Genomic DNA, 17152 nt, shown 5'->3' on the forward strand with positions numbered 1-17152 from the left:
ATTAAATATACAATATTAAAGTCTACTATCAATGGATAAAGATTAACAGGCAGGAAAAGCAAACAAACAAACCTAACAATATGGTGCTTACAAGAAACAAAGCTTAAATATAAGGATTCAGAAACATTGAATGTAAAAGTTTGGAAGATGAAATACCATGAAAACACTAAAGCAAAAGAAAGCCAGTATAGCTATAATATTTTAAAGTAAGAATTACTAAGAGTGGCATTTAAATCATTCAATCCTCCAGTAATACACATTACTTTTTAATGTGTACATACCTAATAAAACGGCTTCAAAATATTTAAAGCAGAAATTGACAAAACAGCAAGGAGAAACAGGCAAACCCATTATCACAATGGGAGATTTTAAATTACTTTCCCCAATAACTGATAAGTAAGTGGACCAAAAAAATCAGAAGATATAGACTATTTGAACAAATTATTCAATCTGACCTAATTGACATATAGTTAACAGTGCTCACAACAACTGGAAAATACACATTTCCTTTAAGTACACATTGTGTATTTCCCCAAAGTGAACATATGCCAAGCATAAAACAAAAAAGTTAAAAGTTAAAACCTAAAAGTAGTCCTGAGCACTTATTTCTGTTAAGCTAGAAACTAGTAACAAAACATTAGAAAATTCCAAAATATTTTGGGAAAAGTCATTTTTTTAAAAAATAGAGTCAAAAAATCACAAAAGAATTTGAAAGCTTTTTGAACAGAGTGATAAAATACTGTATGTTACAGCTAAGCATTATAGTGAGAAATTTATAACCTTAAATAGATACATAAAAATTTAAAAAGAAATGCTGAGAAAAACTAAAGTTGGAGAAGAGAATAATAAATGAAATGTAAAAAAGTAATACAAGAAGAAAATAATGACTATAGGAGCAGATATTATTGAAATAGAAACAAACATACAATAAAGAGAATGAGCACTATCAAAATTGGTGTTTTTGAAAAGGCTAGAAAAGTTGGTAAGCCTCTGCTGAGACTGTATTCCCAGACTTTGGAGAATTACTGTTTGGGCCAACAAATATATTCCAAGGTCAACATTGCTCCTTGACCATCATCTTTTCTTTTTCCTCTTCTTCCTCCTCCTCCTTATTTTAAAAAATTAATGTATATTAATGTTAAAAAACACCAGTACTTTTGTAGCCCCCTATGTGTTCTTTGCTTTATCAGCTTTAGAAAGAAACAAGCTTTTACTTTTTTTATTATAAAGTGATATATGTTCATTGAGCAAAATACAAATATGCAAAAAGGAGATTTATTGGGAAATTTTAAATCTCACATAATTGCTTTTGATACATATTCTTTGAAACTCATGTCTTTGCTTATGGATTTATATCTATTTACAAAAATGTATTTTGTTCTATATCTTTTTCCCCCACTCAATACTGTATAATGATTATTTTTCCATGTCATTAAATATTTTTCAATTGAGTTATTTTAATGACCAAATTACCTAATTTATTCAAGTGTATCAATTGCCTGTGTTTAGACATTTAGGTTGTTTGCACCATACTTGCTATTATAAAGAGTGCTGTGATAAACATACTTGTAACTAAATTTTTGGGCAAATCACTGATCATTTTCACCTGAAAGTGAAATTGATGAGAGGAAAAAAAATTCATTTTTAAGGCTTCTTATATTCATGGTTTAATTGCCTTCCAGAAAGATTGTGCCAAGTTCTAATCTCATCAATGTCAACAATGTATGGGGATATCCATTTCCAATACTGTTTCCAACATTAAGGCATAATCTTAAAATGAGCTTCACCTAATTATCATAACCTATTCTGAAAGTGCTGAGTCTGAGTTTCGAAAAGGATAACACTTGTGGGCATTGAAGCGGGAGAACTTTGCAATATGTCTTACTCTGTGTGGACAGCTCATGGGAGGGGCAGTGACTGCAGGAAGGATGTGGCCCAGTGATTTCCGCACTTAATTTCTAAGAGGACTTCTGGGTCCAAGATCCATATACAGGCCACGAGAGGTGAAAGCGTGGCTATTTTTGATTCTCTGCCTTTATTTCCATTGTTAGTAATATTATTATTTCATTTTGTTATTTTTGTAAAATTATGATCATATAATTACCAAAAATCACTCACTTGAGGGAACCATCCTGAGGCGATGCAGTGGGTTGAAGGGAGGATTAGAGAACCTCACTGAGCTATCAGAACCTCTGAAGTCACATCATGGCTCTCATGCAGGTCTGTTCTGTAAATCAGCAGTCTCCATGAGCTCAAAAACCTCCTTTTCTAAAAGTACTTTAAAGTTGCCAAAGGTTTTTCAGACTTTATGTATCTGAAAATGTCTTGATCCTACTCTCAATTAATAATAAGGTGGACTTATTATTCAATTAATATAGAATTCTAGGTTGTGATTTCCCTCAGAATTTTGAAGGTATTATTCCATTATTGTCTGTCTTTCAATGTTATTCGGAGGGTTTAAGCCATTGTGATATCCAATCATTTGTTTGTGACTGGATTTTTACTCCCTTTTGGAATATTTTAGGATCTTCTTTTTGTCTCTCATGTTTTGAAATTTCATGATGATGTACTATGGTATATTTTTTTGTTTTTGTTCTTTTTTAAATCTTTTGTGCAAAACACACGCAATACTTGCCTTTGCTATGGAATCTCATACCCTTCAGTTCTTGAAAATATTCATAAATTTTTGCATTGATAACTCCCTTCTCCCCCCCATTTTCTGTTGTGCCTCTTTCAGAACTCATCTATTGTACTTCCTCTCTTCTCCCCTCCCTGCCTCCTCTTTTCTCTGTCATTTAATTTTGGATCTCTCTACAGAGGGAGCCTGGAGGTCAGTATTTCTGGGAGACAAGTGGGGTGGGGGCTGGTGGTCTCCTCGGTATACAGACTTTCTCTTATTTCTCTCCTTTTAGGAAGATGCCTCACTCAGCGGTCCTTGGTTCAGAGCAGGTCTGGTTCAGCCTCCTCACAGAATAAATCTTCAGTCTTCGACTGGGGTTGTGGGAGGGGGTTAGAGGTATGTTTGTAGCCCTCATTTCCAGCCTTTCCCCCCTTAAAGGCAAATAAGCTGAGAAACCTGAAATGTCAGTCAGTCAGTGCTTGTCTCTCTGCTTTCTATCTTTGAAAATTGTGATCTCTATCATTCACTGTCATTGCCTGCTCCTCTCTTTGATGTTGTGCATTGGTATACTTTTATCTCTTTTCTTTCATTATAGTGGGGCTTTAGGAAAAAGTGGAGATGGACACTTGTCCCATCTACTGTGTTTCAGTGAAAGTGTTTTTAGTACAATGATTTTTATTTCTGCAGGCAACCTTTCTAATGTACTTGGTACACAAGAGGCAAAATAAGGAAGGGGCAGAAAGGAAGAAAAGGAAGGCAGAAATGGAAGGGTGTGAATGTGTGGAAGGAGTGCTGCTGATCCTTGTGCCAGAGTCCCCATAGGGAATAAAAACAGGACGTCAATAAAAACAGCCTGATTGCTAGGTCCTCAGGTGATGCGTGGTCATAGATGGGGCTTCATCTGGAGAAGAGGAGCATTTGTATTTGCCAACAAAACATTGGCAGTCTTTGGCTCAATACAGCAGACACTTACTACAAAACAAATACCTGAAGTCGTTTTCCACCTTTTAGCCAGACTTAACTTCATCTTCTCATTCTATTTTATCACATAGAGCATTAGATGTCTTTTGATTTCCATGGAGAGGGGAAAGTATTCCCATTTCCATGATGATTTCTTCCGTTTTTCTTTTAAGTTTCTGTTCAATCACCTGCTAAAATTTGGGTCCCACAAAATAGTTCAGTCATTTATCCACTTACTCATTCTTTCTTTTAATGTCCAGAGCAGGATACCTTTTTTAGTAGACAGTTGTGAGTTAGGTCTGTATTTGCAGGTCTGTATTCATTGTTAATTACTTCAACATAGATTAATTGACCATTAATATGTAGCATTGTTTTGGTTCCCTTGGACAAAAAGGTGAACAAGGTATGATTTATATCAGCTTGCAGAGATTACAGTCTTGTAAAAATCTAATCCCCATTCTAAAGAAAAAAAATGCATGGTGAGTTGACAAAATTTTGCATGTACAATGAACGAACAGTTTTGGAGCCAAGTTCTTAGCAGGGAGGCCATATTTCATAGTGGTAAATCACATAGGCTTGGAATCGGTCAGATTTGGCTTTCATTCCAGCTTTGTTATTAGGTCATATCTCTTTTCTGAGTCTCAGTTTCCACTCCTACAAAATGGAGAGAATAATGGCATTTATCATGTGTTGGTTTAAATGTGGTAACACAGGTAAAGGCCTTAGACATGGCTATGAAGCAGGAGTCTATTAATGGCAAGTAGAATCTTTGGAAGGAGAGTGGAGAATGTCAGACAAGGATTTTGAGCTCTCATTCCAGTTTTGCCCTTTTCTAGCTATGTGATATTTGCTAAATAATGTCTCTTGGCTTCAGTTCTCTTATGTTTAAAATTGGAGTATGATATGTGTCTTACAGAGTTGCTATGTGGATAGTGTTAAATAGGATAATATTAATACAAGCGACTGTTGTCCATATGTTAAGTGTTTAGTGTAAGTTTCATTAGATCCTGGGGTACTAGGTTATGTTGTGAAACTGTGTCTGAGGAAATCTAAGCATTTGAGAATTTGTTGCACTGTTTGGTAACTAGATCTTCACGATACTTTCCTGAAAACTTAATTTAAACTGAATTGTTCATTGTGAGAATTTTCTTGACATGTTCTGTGTAGATAGTCCAATCTGGAGGTGACCTTGAGAATAAAAAATTAAAAGTAGTTTCATGTATATGTAATGAAAATGTCATTGCTTCATGCTAAATCCCAGGACCTTCTCTTCAACAAAGCATGTGAACAGCTTCTAGAAATTAAGTTGTTTGCGATTTTTGGTTTGTTTCTTTAAAAGAGTAGAGCAATGACTTCATTCTTCAATGGTAAATAGTATGCTAATGGAGACTCATAGAATCATGGACGTTCACAGATGAAAAGTAGAGTATTGACCACCTGATTAAAATTTTTAAGTTTATTGATGAAGAAATTAGCTTGAGAAAGCCTGTTACTTGCCCAAGACAACAAAGCTATTAACTACTGAGGCTTAAGAAAATAGATCTTTGCTTAAATTTCAGCTAAAGTATTGTGTAATAAAATAACTCCAGATAGTAGAATAATTGCATACTTTATTGCTTTCTAGTTGGTCTCAGCCTAAAAGAGAAAAGATGGACTCCCAAAGGCTTTTTGAAAGAAGTCTGTTGAAATTATGTAAGAAAATGTAAAAAAATTAATAAGTGAATTGAGATTTAGTAAGCATTTTTGAGTTTCTAAATTCACACTTTGATTTTCATATGCTGCATAGCTATTCATTATGTATTTGTGTCCTTAATTATTTATTTCTAAATGCACCTTAAACATCAAGTTCCCCTGTGTTCAGTATTCTGGTGATCATCTCTGTGTATTTGTGCACCATAGCCACTGATGCTCAGTAATTTGACCAGATATTCAACCTCTTTTGATTTCTTCTTTAATGTGATCCATCCTTTTGTTCTCAGTAGTGCTTATTGTTGCAAGTTAGAGTGACTGTGAACACACAATGTTTTTAGAAGAACCTTGAAATCATAGGAAGGCAGGCACCAGCAAAAGCCATGTGATTTGTGTTTCATCAAGTGAAAATGAGGCTTTTTCATGATTGGCAGCAGAAGCGTCCCAATTCTCCTGTGAAGAATAATGTCTTAGTTTGAAATATAGACTTTCAAAAGAAATAGTCTTTTAAAACTCAAGGAATGTAAATCACACTCTTTCTGTGGGGAGAACCATTCTGATATTGCTGTTTCTTTACATGCTGAGTAAAGCTCCAGATTTGGAATTTATTGCCCTTTTGTATTTTGGCTTTCCCTGAAAACCTTTGAGGAGGCAATGACTGGGAACAGCATGATCCTGGAAATGGTAGAGTTGGGGCGGTACTGGCGGAGCAAAAGGCTCACAGTCAGGGCCATGTTTTGGTTAAGGGCCTAAGCATCCTTGGCAGCAAATATTAAGTTGGCTTTTGAATACCTGGTTTTGGATTTGTGTTACTGTTCCCTTCTCCTTCTTTTTATTAAAAAAAATTCATTGATTGATTTGAGAGAGAGAGGGAGGGGTGGAGGGAGACACAGATAGAGAGAGAGAAAGAGAGAGAGAAAGAGAGAGAGGGAGGGAGAGAGAGAGAAAGAGAGAGAGAGAGAAACATCGATTTGTTGTTCCACTTATTTGTTTGTTCATTGGCTGCTTCTTGTATGTGTCCTGACTAGGGATCCAACCCCCAATCTTGGCCCTCTAACCAACAGAGCTTCCTGGCCAGGGCTTCTTTTTCCTTCTTAAATTTTATTTCTGAGGAGTTAACTCTTTTTCAATCTTTTGTATCCTTCAGATATATTTAAAAATTATGAGGCCAATATATACTCACAGTAAAAAATGCAGAGAGAACCAAAGGTTATACAGACTCCCTGCCGTCTCCCTCCTTACAGGAAACACTATCTGTTAATTTTTGGGTTTTCTTCTAGATATCTCCATGAAAATGTACCTGTATATGTGTACCTAATTTTTTTCTTGAATGGGGATATAGTATACATACAATTCTCTACCTTTTCACTTAAAAACATATTTTGGAGATGTATTTGCATCACCACATAGGGTGAACTTGTTCTTTTCAATGGCTTGGTAGTTCTCATGTTAGAGATATTCCATTATTTATTAGATTTTTCTCATCCTCTGTTCCTCAGACAATATACCTCAAGACAGTCCTTGAGTTAATCTCACATTTAAGCCTGTCTTGCCTGGAGGGGACTTAATTTCCAATCTCGAGAAAGGAAGCTGGTGGCAGCCTGGGGTTACCATTAGCTGTCACCACCTGCAACTCTCTTTCACCTCTTGGTGTCTGAGGAGAGGCATGCGTTTTCGTGTTTGCTAAAGTCAGAGCTGCCATGGTGGCTCCAAGGGACGCGGAGGGCGGAAAAGCGAGTGGGGAGTTGTGCACATCAGGGGCAAATCCTTAGATTGGACACAATGAAGCAGAAAATCAAGGTACTGCGCTGTCAGAATTTCAGGGTCAACAATGCTGCTCGCTCTCTTCAAGTCACATTAGCACAGGGGCCGAGTCCAGTAGCTTTGTGTGTTTTCCCAGATAGGAGGAAAGTCTTAACACTTCTAAAGCCCTTCTTGTAAAGAGCCCACGGATGCCCAAAGGAAATTCAAATGTCAGTTTTAGCTTGCCTTCATGCAAGAGTGCTAAACTTTGGACAAGATTAGTTGTTTTCAAGCATCTTTTAGAAAGGAACCTATTTTTTCAAATGAAATCTCTTTCACAATTCCCAGTATATAAAAGAGATGAAAGTATCGCTGCAGGGTTTTGAGTTGGGTCGGGGATCTGTTTGTTTTACCCCAACAATTTCCATTGCCTGGCAGTTTTGTAGAACACAGACTGAAAGACAACTAGTTAGCATTTCATGTCAACCAAGATGTTATGATTTTATCTTCCATTGTTTTAATATAGTATTTAGACAGGGTTCCTAATAGTATTGAGAAGTAATCATCTGCCTTGTGTATACTTTCAAAGTGGAAACATCTTCTTTTTGTCTTTTTTTTTTTTCTTTTTTAGGTCCATTTTTACTTTGCTAGATTGAAGGGCAGCCTGCTAGTTGATATATCACTTCAGTTTAACTTTTAGCTACTAAAGGAAAAGTTAAAAGTATCCAGACTGGAGAAACTAGCTTGTAAGGGCAGTAAGTCTTTATACAAATTCCAAAGCCTGTGAGACTGATTGCTTTCAGTGTTTACTGCAGCCAAATGATTAACTAGAACCCCCGAAACTGAGCCTTCCTGAGAAGTGATTTATGCTGTGAATGCAGAAAGGATGTTTGCACGTCACCATTGGGTTTCTCATTGAAGCCTTTCAAACATTCTTTATCTTGGGGACTCCCACTGCTTGGAGGATTTTTGTTTCCTTTTGTATTTTATTGTCTTATGCCAAGGGCCAAGGCCAGCCTTGTAGTGTTTACTGAGTTTGGTTGTTCAAGGCTTTCTAGGGGGACACTGAGTGTGTGGGAGAAAAGCATGCTCCAAACCATCTGTAAAGTGTGTAGTGCTCTGAAATTTTTCAGTGCTGCAAACCAGGTTTTTGTAACTAGAGAAATACAATGCCCACAAACATTGACTCATACTATAATTATTTAAGGTTTCAAAGATGAGATGTATATTCAAGCCAGAGTCAACTTTTATGGAACCTTAACACCTCTCTTGTACCTTGAAGTTTTATTATGGATGAAACACTCCCGTTTTCCCACACTGAAATAGCATACTCCATTCAAAAATATTTATTGATCACTTACTATGTGCCGGTCAGGGTTTTAGGTCATTGGGATACAACAGTGAACAGAACAGACAAAATTCCACCCCTCAGGGGTCCCTCACTTTCTTCCTCTTCACTAGTCATTAAAATCTGCTAAGTCATCTGCCTCACCTTCTGCAAAAGATGTTACTTGAGGAAGACAGTGTGCTTCAGGGTAGTGAAGCCTGTTATTTTGGTAGGGAACCTTCTGTGCACTCCAGATAGGGCTAATGAAAGATGAAGATCATGAGCTTGTCCTGAGTACGAAAGATAAATGACACGCAGGTTCTCAAAATGTGCTATTACCTACCTGCCTTTGAAAGAGTAAGACATTTTCTTAAAAATACACATTCCTCAAGGTGTAATGCAGACTTAAAACACAAAGCTTTCAGTTGCAATTCTCTTCTAACAGGGAGCATCAAGAGAGCTGAAGAATAGCTAATAGAGAGATGCTTTCCGTGGCTCCCCAGAGCCAGGGATTTCTAAAGCCGTCATGGTTCTTACCTTTCTTTTATAACTAGGAGAGTGCTAAGGCCTAACAACGGACCAGAACTCTCAAGAGCTCTTCCTCTTTTTGGGGGGAAGATATATTAATTTTTAAGAGTGCCTTAGCTTTAAAAAAAATAATATTCTTTATCTGGAGATGGAAGAAATCATACTTGGTGAACTACTGTTCTGAAAAGGACTAATTCTAAGATATGGCCCTGAAACTAAATCGATGTTATTCCCAATGTTCACATGACATTATAAATCATTATACTATTATGCTATATTTTGGAGAAATGAGTGTTGGTGTGGCCATTAAGAAAGGCTGAAATCTGTTCACACATTTGAATTGATATCTTTTCTTCTGAATTTGTGTGTTTGGAGTCCTATCCTTTGTGTGGCTTTTTGAGAGGCAGGGCTCTACTCAAGGCATCTACCCCACCCCCTTCACAGGGAAGACTGAGGTGCAGGAAAGAGACTGAATGGCTTAAGGTTACTGAGCATATGGGGGTCAGGTTGAGCTTCTTACCTGCATGCCTTTGTTTAGCACTCTGAGTTGCTTTTTCCAGGCACTGAGGGAGGTTAAAGGACTTGTTAATTTTAAATTGAGTATATGCTTTAATTCAGGCCAAATTGTTCAGGCCTAGTGACAAGCATTTTGAATTCAAAACCCTTCTCTTGCGCCCTTTTTTTTTTTTTTGCACACCCCTTATATAACAGAGACCTGTTCTTTGGATATAAACCTTTTGTTAATATTTGTTGATTGATCAAGAGTGGCCCAGAGTTGCTATCTCACAGGTAGTGAAGGATTCAGTTTTGGAGAATTCATTGACTCATTCAATAGATATTTGTCAAGGTCTTACTGTGTGCTAAAGAACCAGTGGGAATAAATAATTTACCCTTTGATTGTATGTAAATCTGGTTCTCAGTAGTAATGCATTGTGTTTGACATTAGTTTGATGAGACATTTTCCACAGAAATTGGTCTCAGTACTTGTCATCATGTTCCATGAGCCTGCTAATCCTATTCACTTAATTGCCTAAATGTAGCACAGAACACTCCTTTCTTTCTTTCCTCAATGACCCAGCGTAAACTTGAGCCTTCATTATTGCTCACCTGGATTGTTGTTAGAGCTTAACAGCTCTCCCTGTTTCATTGGTGTTCTTGCCTTCCTCATACCCATCTTGTAGGTTCTTCCGCACTGGTGCTACAATGATCTTTCTAACCTGAAGACAGGTCATATCTCTAGGGGGTTTTGTCAGTGGCATACAAGACCTTCTGCTTGCCTTCCAGCCTTCATTCCAGCTGTGCCTCCCTGTCTACACTTGGTGTTCTGGGAATGTTCTCCTAGACTGAGAGCTCTGTGAGGACAGGGTCCATGTCTGCATGTTCCTCTCTGAGTCTCTGGGATCCAGAATAGTGGCCAGGGTAGAGCAGGGTTCTGTAAGTTTTTGTAGAGTTGAACTGAATCAGGCACTCTCTGAAACTAGCAAGACTTCAGCTTGTTAGCAAACTGATTACATTGCCTTCTTCTGTCTAATTCCTCAAATTTTTATTGGATGAATTCAGCATTGTTTACCAAAGCACTCTGTGAACTGACAAATAGATGGTTCTTTCCTCTCACTGCTCAACAAACTCAAATATATTTAGAATATTTAGCACTTGTCGAGTGATAAAGACTTTATATTTCATCAGATTGTCCTCTTCCTCAGCTGATATGAGGAGGTGTATTAATTTCTAAAATAATAGAAAAGAAGGAGTAAAGCACTGCAAGGGACTCACATGTGTTCTTCAAAGTATATTTTGCTCTTTGGTTATCTTGAGAACAGACTATGCAACACTTTAACGGATTTCTAGCATTTTGTGCATCTACTTTAGATTTCACAATTCTTCCCTTTTCATATTCTGTGAAACAATTTTCTTTATGACATTGGTTTTACATTTACCCAATGATGTTCGACCAAAGTTTATGGATTCAGAGTTATTTCAAGATCTCTCTGGACCAACTAGATCAAATTATTTACTTAAGAAATCTCTGTAAATTCTTTAGTCTTTTGTTCAGTAGAAATTCATCTATCCTTACAAACTTGAATTGCAGATTGTTCCTTATAATTTGACTTCATCACAGCCACTTTTAATTTATGGGATCTTTTTTCTTATTCCTATTTCATAGGGCTAAGCAACTCATACATAGACATATAGTTAATATGTGGCATTCCCTGTATATTCAGAGATGAAGCCACTTACCATCAAGGTTGGAATCATGAGTTATGCTTCATGGAAGCACATGGACAATAATTTTACCCACAATTTCTCCTGATCTCCATATTCTCTTGGAAATAATGATGTGCACTTCAGAGAGAATTGTATTACCTCTGTGTAAAGCAGAGGAAATTCAGACTTAGTGGAGTTAAGTAACTTGCTTGGCATAAACTTGGTCTGTTCGCCTGAAACCCACTTAAAGTATTTTTTATCATGGGATTTTGTAGAAATTCTTAAAATGAAAAAGAACACTATAAGGAACTCTCCTGTGCCCATGACTCAGCCTTAAAAGCCGTTGAAACCTGCCAGTTGAGGGTCCAGGCTTTAGTGCCACTACGCTTGCCCCACACCTAACGTAGGTTTAAAGAAATTCCATTGACATTGGAAGGATCAGCAAGTATTAAATTTCTTTTTAATCCTACTTTAATTGAATTTATGTAATTATTCTCATCACCATTTTAAATTATTCTCGTTAATGTTTAAAAAACACACAAAATCAAGAAAATCCACTTTTAATCCCTGGAGGGAAAAAATGCAAAAGTAAGCAAAGTGGAAATTTTAGCAGATGGGTAATTAAAAGCAAACAAAGCAAAATTATTCTGAGAGTTTTTATCACAGTTCCATATACTAAGAGTGTGTGCTTTATCTGGGAAATTAAATATACTCAGTCCCTGAATATCTAGCAGCAGATGACTGACTTTGTCTTTGGGTCTTCTCCATTCTGGGGTCTGATGTGTTCCCTTCTACTATCTTCCTGGCCCAGGGAGGCACAGAGGGAGAACAGCAGCAAAGACGACCCTCTGTGACAGTGTCCTTTTCATGCTTTCCATTATTTTTGGATGAGGCACTGGATTTTTTGACTGTTCGTATCACTTCTTTATAATCTTCACACAGTTAAAAAAAAAAACATTGATTCAGATAGCTGCATTCAACTATAAAACTTGAGGCTGTGCCATGTTCGTCTTGTATCCCTGCCACCTAGGACAGGGTGTGACTTCTGCTAGGTTCTTGATGCATATTGATAGGCTGGAGTGGGACCACCCTAAGGTGATTTGCCATTGGTTAAGAGCCTCCCTGTTGATTGCTTTAGTTTTAAACTGGATCCATAGACTCTGAACAAAAGCCTTCTGCCATGTGTTTACTGTAAGAAAAAGATAGTTATTGTTGTTGAAAACAAAGTGAAAAATGAGAAAATTAAACTGATCTAATTTTACTCTTTGCACATTACCAAGAGTAAATAGTGTAAATTGTGCTGCAATGGAAAGAAAACAAAATCTGAGGCAGAGATTATAGTTAGAAAACAAAGTTATTTTTCAAAACTATTATTTCTGCTGTGACCTTTTCTTCAAGGTAACTGATGATACAGTCACTTGCTTTTTCTAATATAGAAACTCTTGGCATTCTAGGAGCTTATTTATAACCCACTGTGAAGAGCAAACAGTAAAGAAGAAAGCTCAATTATACATTTTAAACACCATGCTTCGTGTGGTCAGGATGAAATGTTATTCTGCTTGTACTATGGTATCTGTTATATCTGAGCAAACATACCTGGCTTACTTTCCGAAGCTTCCTCCTCTCCTTTTTCTCTGTTCAGGAAATCAGCTTGCTTGAGTTTCTTGTGTAGGGCGAAACCCATGGACTAGTACAGAGCTGGTGAGTGGCCCATCAATGGGATCTCTGTTAGCTCATTTTTCATCAGGGAGATACATTTCTTTCCCCAAGCTGTGATCTAGGAGAGTTGCCAAGCAGCTAGAGTTTAAAAAAAATACATACAAAACAGCAAACAACGTAATTCTTTCATGTGGTGATCTCTCCCTTTGTGCTCATTATGCTGTTGCTGGCTGACCAGTTCTAAAATAGAGTCCACGGTTCCTTTGCCTTCAGCTGTTTCTGGGCTCTTGGAATCTTAGTTAAAGCTTGATGCCAAATAATTTTTTACTGGCAGCATTTAAAGGGTAGAAGTGGAAGACGCTCATTTTGTAGGTTTGGACTTAATTGAAAAGCAATGGATGTTCATGAACGATTTCTCAGGTTCGTTTTTGTGTGCTCAGCAGGTATAAAACATTTACAAAGCTTTTATGTCCATATCTGAACTTTGCGTGTCCCTTGAACTCAAAGTCTTCATCTTTTTTGATATGACTGTTTATCTTTTTGACAAAATCTATAGTGGTGGCTTAAAACTCAAATATATTTCCTTTTCTTTCTGGATCTTCCGTAGGGCTCATATGGAAAAAGCCAATTAACTCAATTTGCTTCCATCTGCTTCGTTTCGTGAATGACTCTGGTGGCCACAGCCAAGCGCTCCTGACCAGAGGAGACAATGATGTCCACCCAATCAGTGGGGAGGGTGATTTTTATTTTTTTATTATGAGTACTTGAATTTGGCTTTTGTGTAACATTCTATAAAGAAGCAGTTGTTTTCCCGTTACCTAAACGAGACCCTGTCTCCGAGTACTTTTGGCAGTCTGAAAAATGACCTTTATTTCAAGGAGTCCTTTGAGATGATTGAATTGAATCAATTAATTCTAAATGTTACCCCCTTAGTGAGAAACGTCTAGCCATCACTTTTGCAGCCCAGGACAAAAGGGGTTTTGGCTCAACTATTTTCCCACAGGGTCCCACTGCAGTGACTCCCTCCCGCTGCTTCAGTTCCTGAAGGATGGCATGGAAGACCCACGGCCAGTTTCCAGCAACGCAGCGTTCATCGCCTGCTAATGCCTTTCCAGCTCTGATGCTACCACAAGTTCAGGATGCCCACACCCTCCCTTTTCCAACCTCTGAGACCCCGCAGCCCCTTCCAGATTGGCCTTCCCAGTGGTTCTCTGCTCTGATTGCTCAGTGGCAGTGTCTCCTTTAAGCTCTGCGGAGTGAGGAGTCATCACCCACTATGGTGCTCCAGCCACATGCGAGGAATTAAATTCCCCTGCATATATTGTAGGCAACAACCAAAATATTTTTATTTCACCTTGAAAATATATCACATGTTATGTTTTTAGGCTTGCTGCAATATATACTGTGCTCAAGACAAATGGCACTTGGGTTCTTTGATCCTGGTTCTTTGTAGTGAAACTAAGTCTTGTTTATTGTACCTTACATAGCCTCACTTCCCAGATTAGGCTGGTTGTTGGACTCTCGTGTTCGTTTAGCTGTGCCATTACTGTTTCATTTTTTGAAATCTCTTACTGAAGAATGGCTGTCATGTTGATATGGTGTTAAAGCTGTGATCACTGTGTTTTGGCCTTGGGCACCCAGTAGTGATGATGCGTAACCACAAACAGTGATTATAATCTCTGTGTAGGATAGTTTAAGTATGTAGCCCTTGAACCAGACAGTAGCAAAGTCTCTTTGACATTTAGGGCAGCACTTCTCAATCACATATCTTAGCATTTGGTCAGCAGTACAGGGTGTCACACACATTTGGTGCTAGTGTGATGGGACAGAACTTACCGGGATGGGGACAGCTCACAGATTCTCGGAGTCCCTGCATTCTGAGAAAGCAAAGAGCACAATGAATCAATTTTTTGGTAGAAAAACAGTCAAATTGGAATATCAACTAAGTTCTTGCAGGTTTTATTGGAGGGGAACTTGGTGTAAGGGGAGTGTGAGGGCTGGTCTTGAACAGTTCAGAAAGAAGTGACCTAGAAAAGCAGATATAAAAGGTGACGGTGTGGGTAAGCAAGAGAGTTCTTGAGGAATGGGCCAGTGAGTGGCTTCTGTGGTTGTGTGTCGTTTGAGAGTAATGTAAGACAGGGCTTTTGCGTTGCTCTGGGCTCTGTTCTAGATCTCCTTAAATGTTTGTGAGAGGTGCAAGAGAAAACGGGAATTCTGGTTTGGGCTATGAGCTTTAATGGTGCCATTATTCTGGGCCGTGTGGATCATGGCTTTATGTTCTCAGTAATGTTTAATATTCCAGATTTTTAGTATGGTTTACCTTTACAAGTAATTTAGAACCAATTCATGATTATTTCTGTACTATTACTCTCTTTCATAATCATTTAAAGTGTTTCCTCCTATGGGAGAAAGGATGCTCTCGGGATTCCACATTATCTCCAACCAATCTTACCAACTCTGTAGCTCAGAGCAGGTATCTATTACTATTAATTAGTGTGGTGATTACCATTTATTTATAGTGATTTGTGATTTTATAGTTTTTAATTTACCCTTGAGTAAATTTTTAATAAGGAAGAAGGCAAGGATAGATGAAGAAAGCTTGAGTAATGTAGCTGTACCTATGCTGCCCATGAAAAAGAGCTATGTTTTAAATGTTCCCCTTGGTAAGAACACAACAGTTTCAGGGGTCATAAACTAAAGGACTGTAGGTCAAATATGTCAAATACAGCCTACATATGTGTTTTATTCGTCTCTACAGTGTTTTTAAGTAGATGAGTCTATTGCCAAAATATCAAATATGGAGATTTCGTAGGAAAATCTGACTTTCTAACTTCTCAAGCAGTTGAGAGGTTTGGGGACATGGGCCTGTGTTCCCATGGCAAGAATGATCTGGCTGCGGTTAAGGAGTCTTGCTCATTAGGGGGGGCATGTGCCCTGCAGTTTGCTGTGGCCCCCACAGTGCCGTGGCCTGAGGCCCTGGCTGCTCCCTGCGCTCACGCAGGCTTTGGAGTATGCTGTTCCCAGCGAATACCTAAAAGCAAAGGTAGGCAAAATGATGAAGTTTTAAAAGTTTGTAATAATTCTAGTAGTATTAATAATGCTTCATACCCATGTATTGTAATATAAAATAATAAAGTAGCGTTTATTTCTTTTAGCGAGGATGCTTTATTTTTTTTGTACAGCACCATTTCTAATATCTTTCAATGGCTTATTTTATTACCCAGATGCAAGCATAAGCCATTTAAAGATTTAAAAAAGATGTTTTATAACCAAAGAAATGTAGTTTTTCTAATTCAAAGAACTAATCATATTTTTTATGAGAATTTATCTTTTCCAGACTTCTAGTCCATAGATTATATTAGCAAGTGGGCTGGTGTACATAAGTAAACTCTACTTTATTATTTTACATTACACTGTGTGGTCTGGGTTTGAATTCCAACGCTGTCACATGTAAGCTGTGTAACCTAGATGAGACAGAGTTTCTCTGTGCCTTGATCTTCTCATCTCTGATAGGGGAATCATTATAGCACTTGCGTTAGATGATTGTTTTAATGATTAAATTAAATAATCTAGACAGGGCAGTTGGCTCAGAATAAAAACTCAATAAATATTGGCTATTATTACTTCTAGATGAAGGTTTTGTAGTGTTATTTATTTCTTTACAGTTTTTTTTTGCCTAAGAAAATCTTGGTGTCAATATTGGGAGTATGTTGGACATGTTTATATCATCTGTCAGGAATAAGGTTGCAAAACACTGCCCTAGAAAATGCTCTCATATTAAATCTCAGCTTTCACAATTTCATCTAGTACCATAGAACTTCAGCTGTAAAATGAGGAGACTTCTCTTTGTCATTCATCTTGTAGGGTAAAGCAAAAGTGAAAAATTTGTAGTGATAATTAAGACTGTTGGTAGAAAGATGCTGAAAAGACTTTATCTTCCATGAATGAATTTGATGAAGATGAATTTATCCATATTCTAATTCCAATTCCAATTCCAACTCCATGCATTTTTCAAGTCTTAGTAATCGAATATAGAAAAGCATAAATATCAAGTTGTGGCCAATAGATATGAAAACTACTAATTGATTGATATGGAAATAAAGTTTTTTCTTAATATGTCTCTGGTCTTGTAATTTTATTTCTTGATGTTGATTTTGACTTTTTGCTAGAAAGAGTATAAAAGCAGGCATTACTCCTAGGCCTAAGTGAAATCTACAAGAAAAATGTTTTTTAATCATCATATATGGGATATAGCACTAACTTGGGATGATGATCTCCATCAGCAGAAATTTATGATCCTGTCTTTCCATCTTGTCATTCACTCTCCTGGAAAAAATTTGGTTTTAAATGGGAAGAGATAGAAGAAATGGCACCACAAAAACTATTTCTTGGATTCAGAGTTGCTGTTTTCTGGCACCGCA

At 37.4% G+C, this 17152-nt stretch overlaps 1 protein-coding gene across 1 annotated transcript in view; it reads left to right on the forward strand.

The window, feature by feature from the left end:
* The window catches only part of FRAS1 (Fraser extracellular matrix complex subunit 1), a 422802-nt gene that overhangs the window by 61357 nt on the left and 344293 nt on the right, over positions 1–17152 (forward strand). The window lies entirely within an intron of this gene.

Source organism: Pteronotus mesoamericanus, unplaced genomic scaffold (genome assembly GCF_021234165.1).
Source record: "Pteronotus mesoamericanus isolate MK-2021 breed Mesoamerican mustached bat unplaced genomic scaffold, CSHL_Meso_final contig_130, whole genome shotgun sequence".
Taxonomy (NCBI): domain Eukaryota; kingdom Metazoa; phylum Chordata; class Mammalia; order Chiroptera; family Mormoopidae; genus Pteronotus; species Pteronotus mesoamericanus.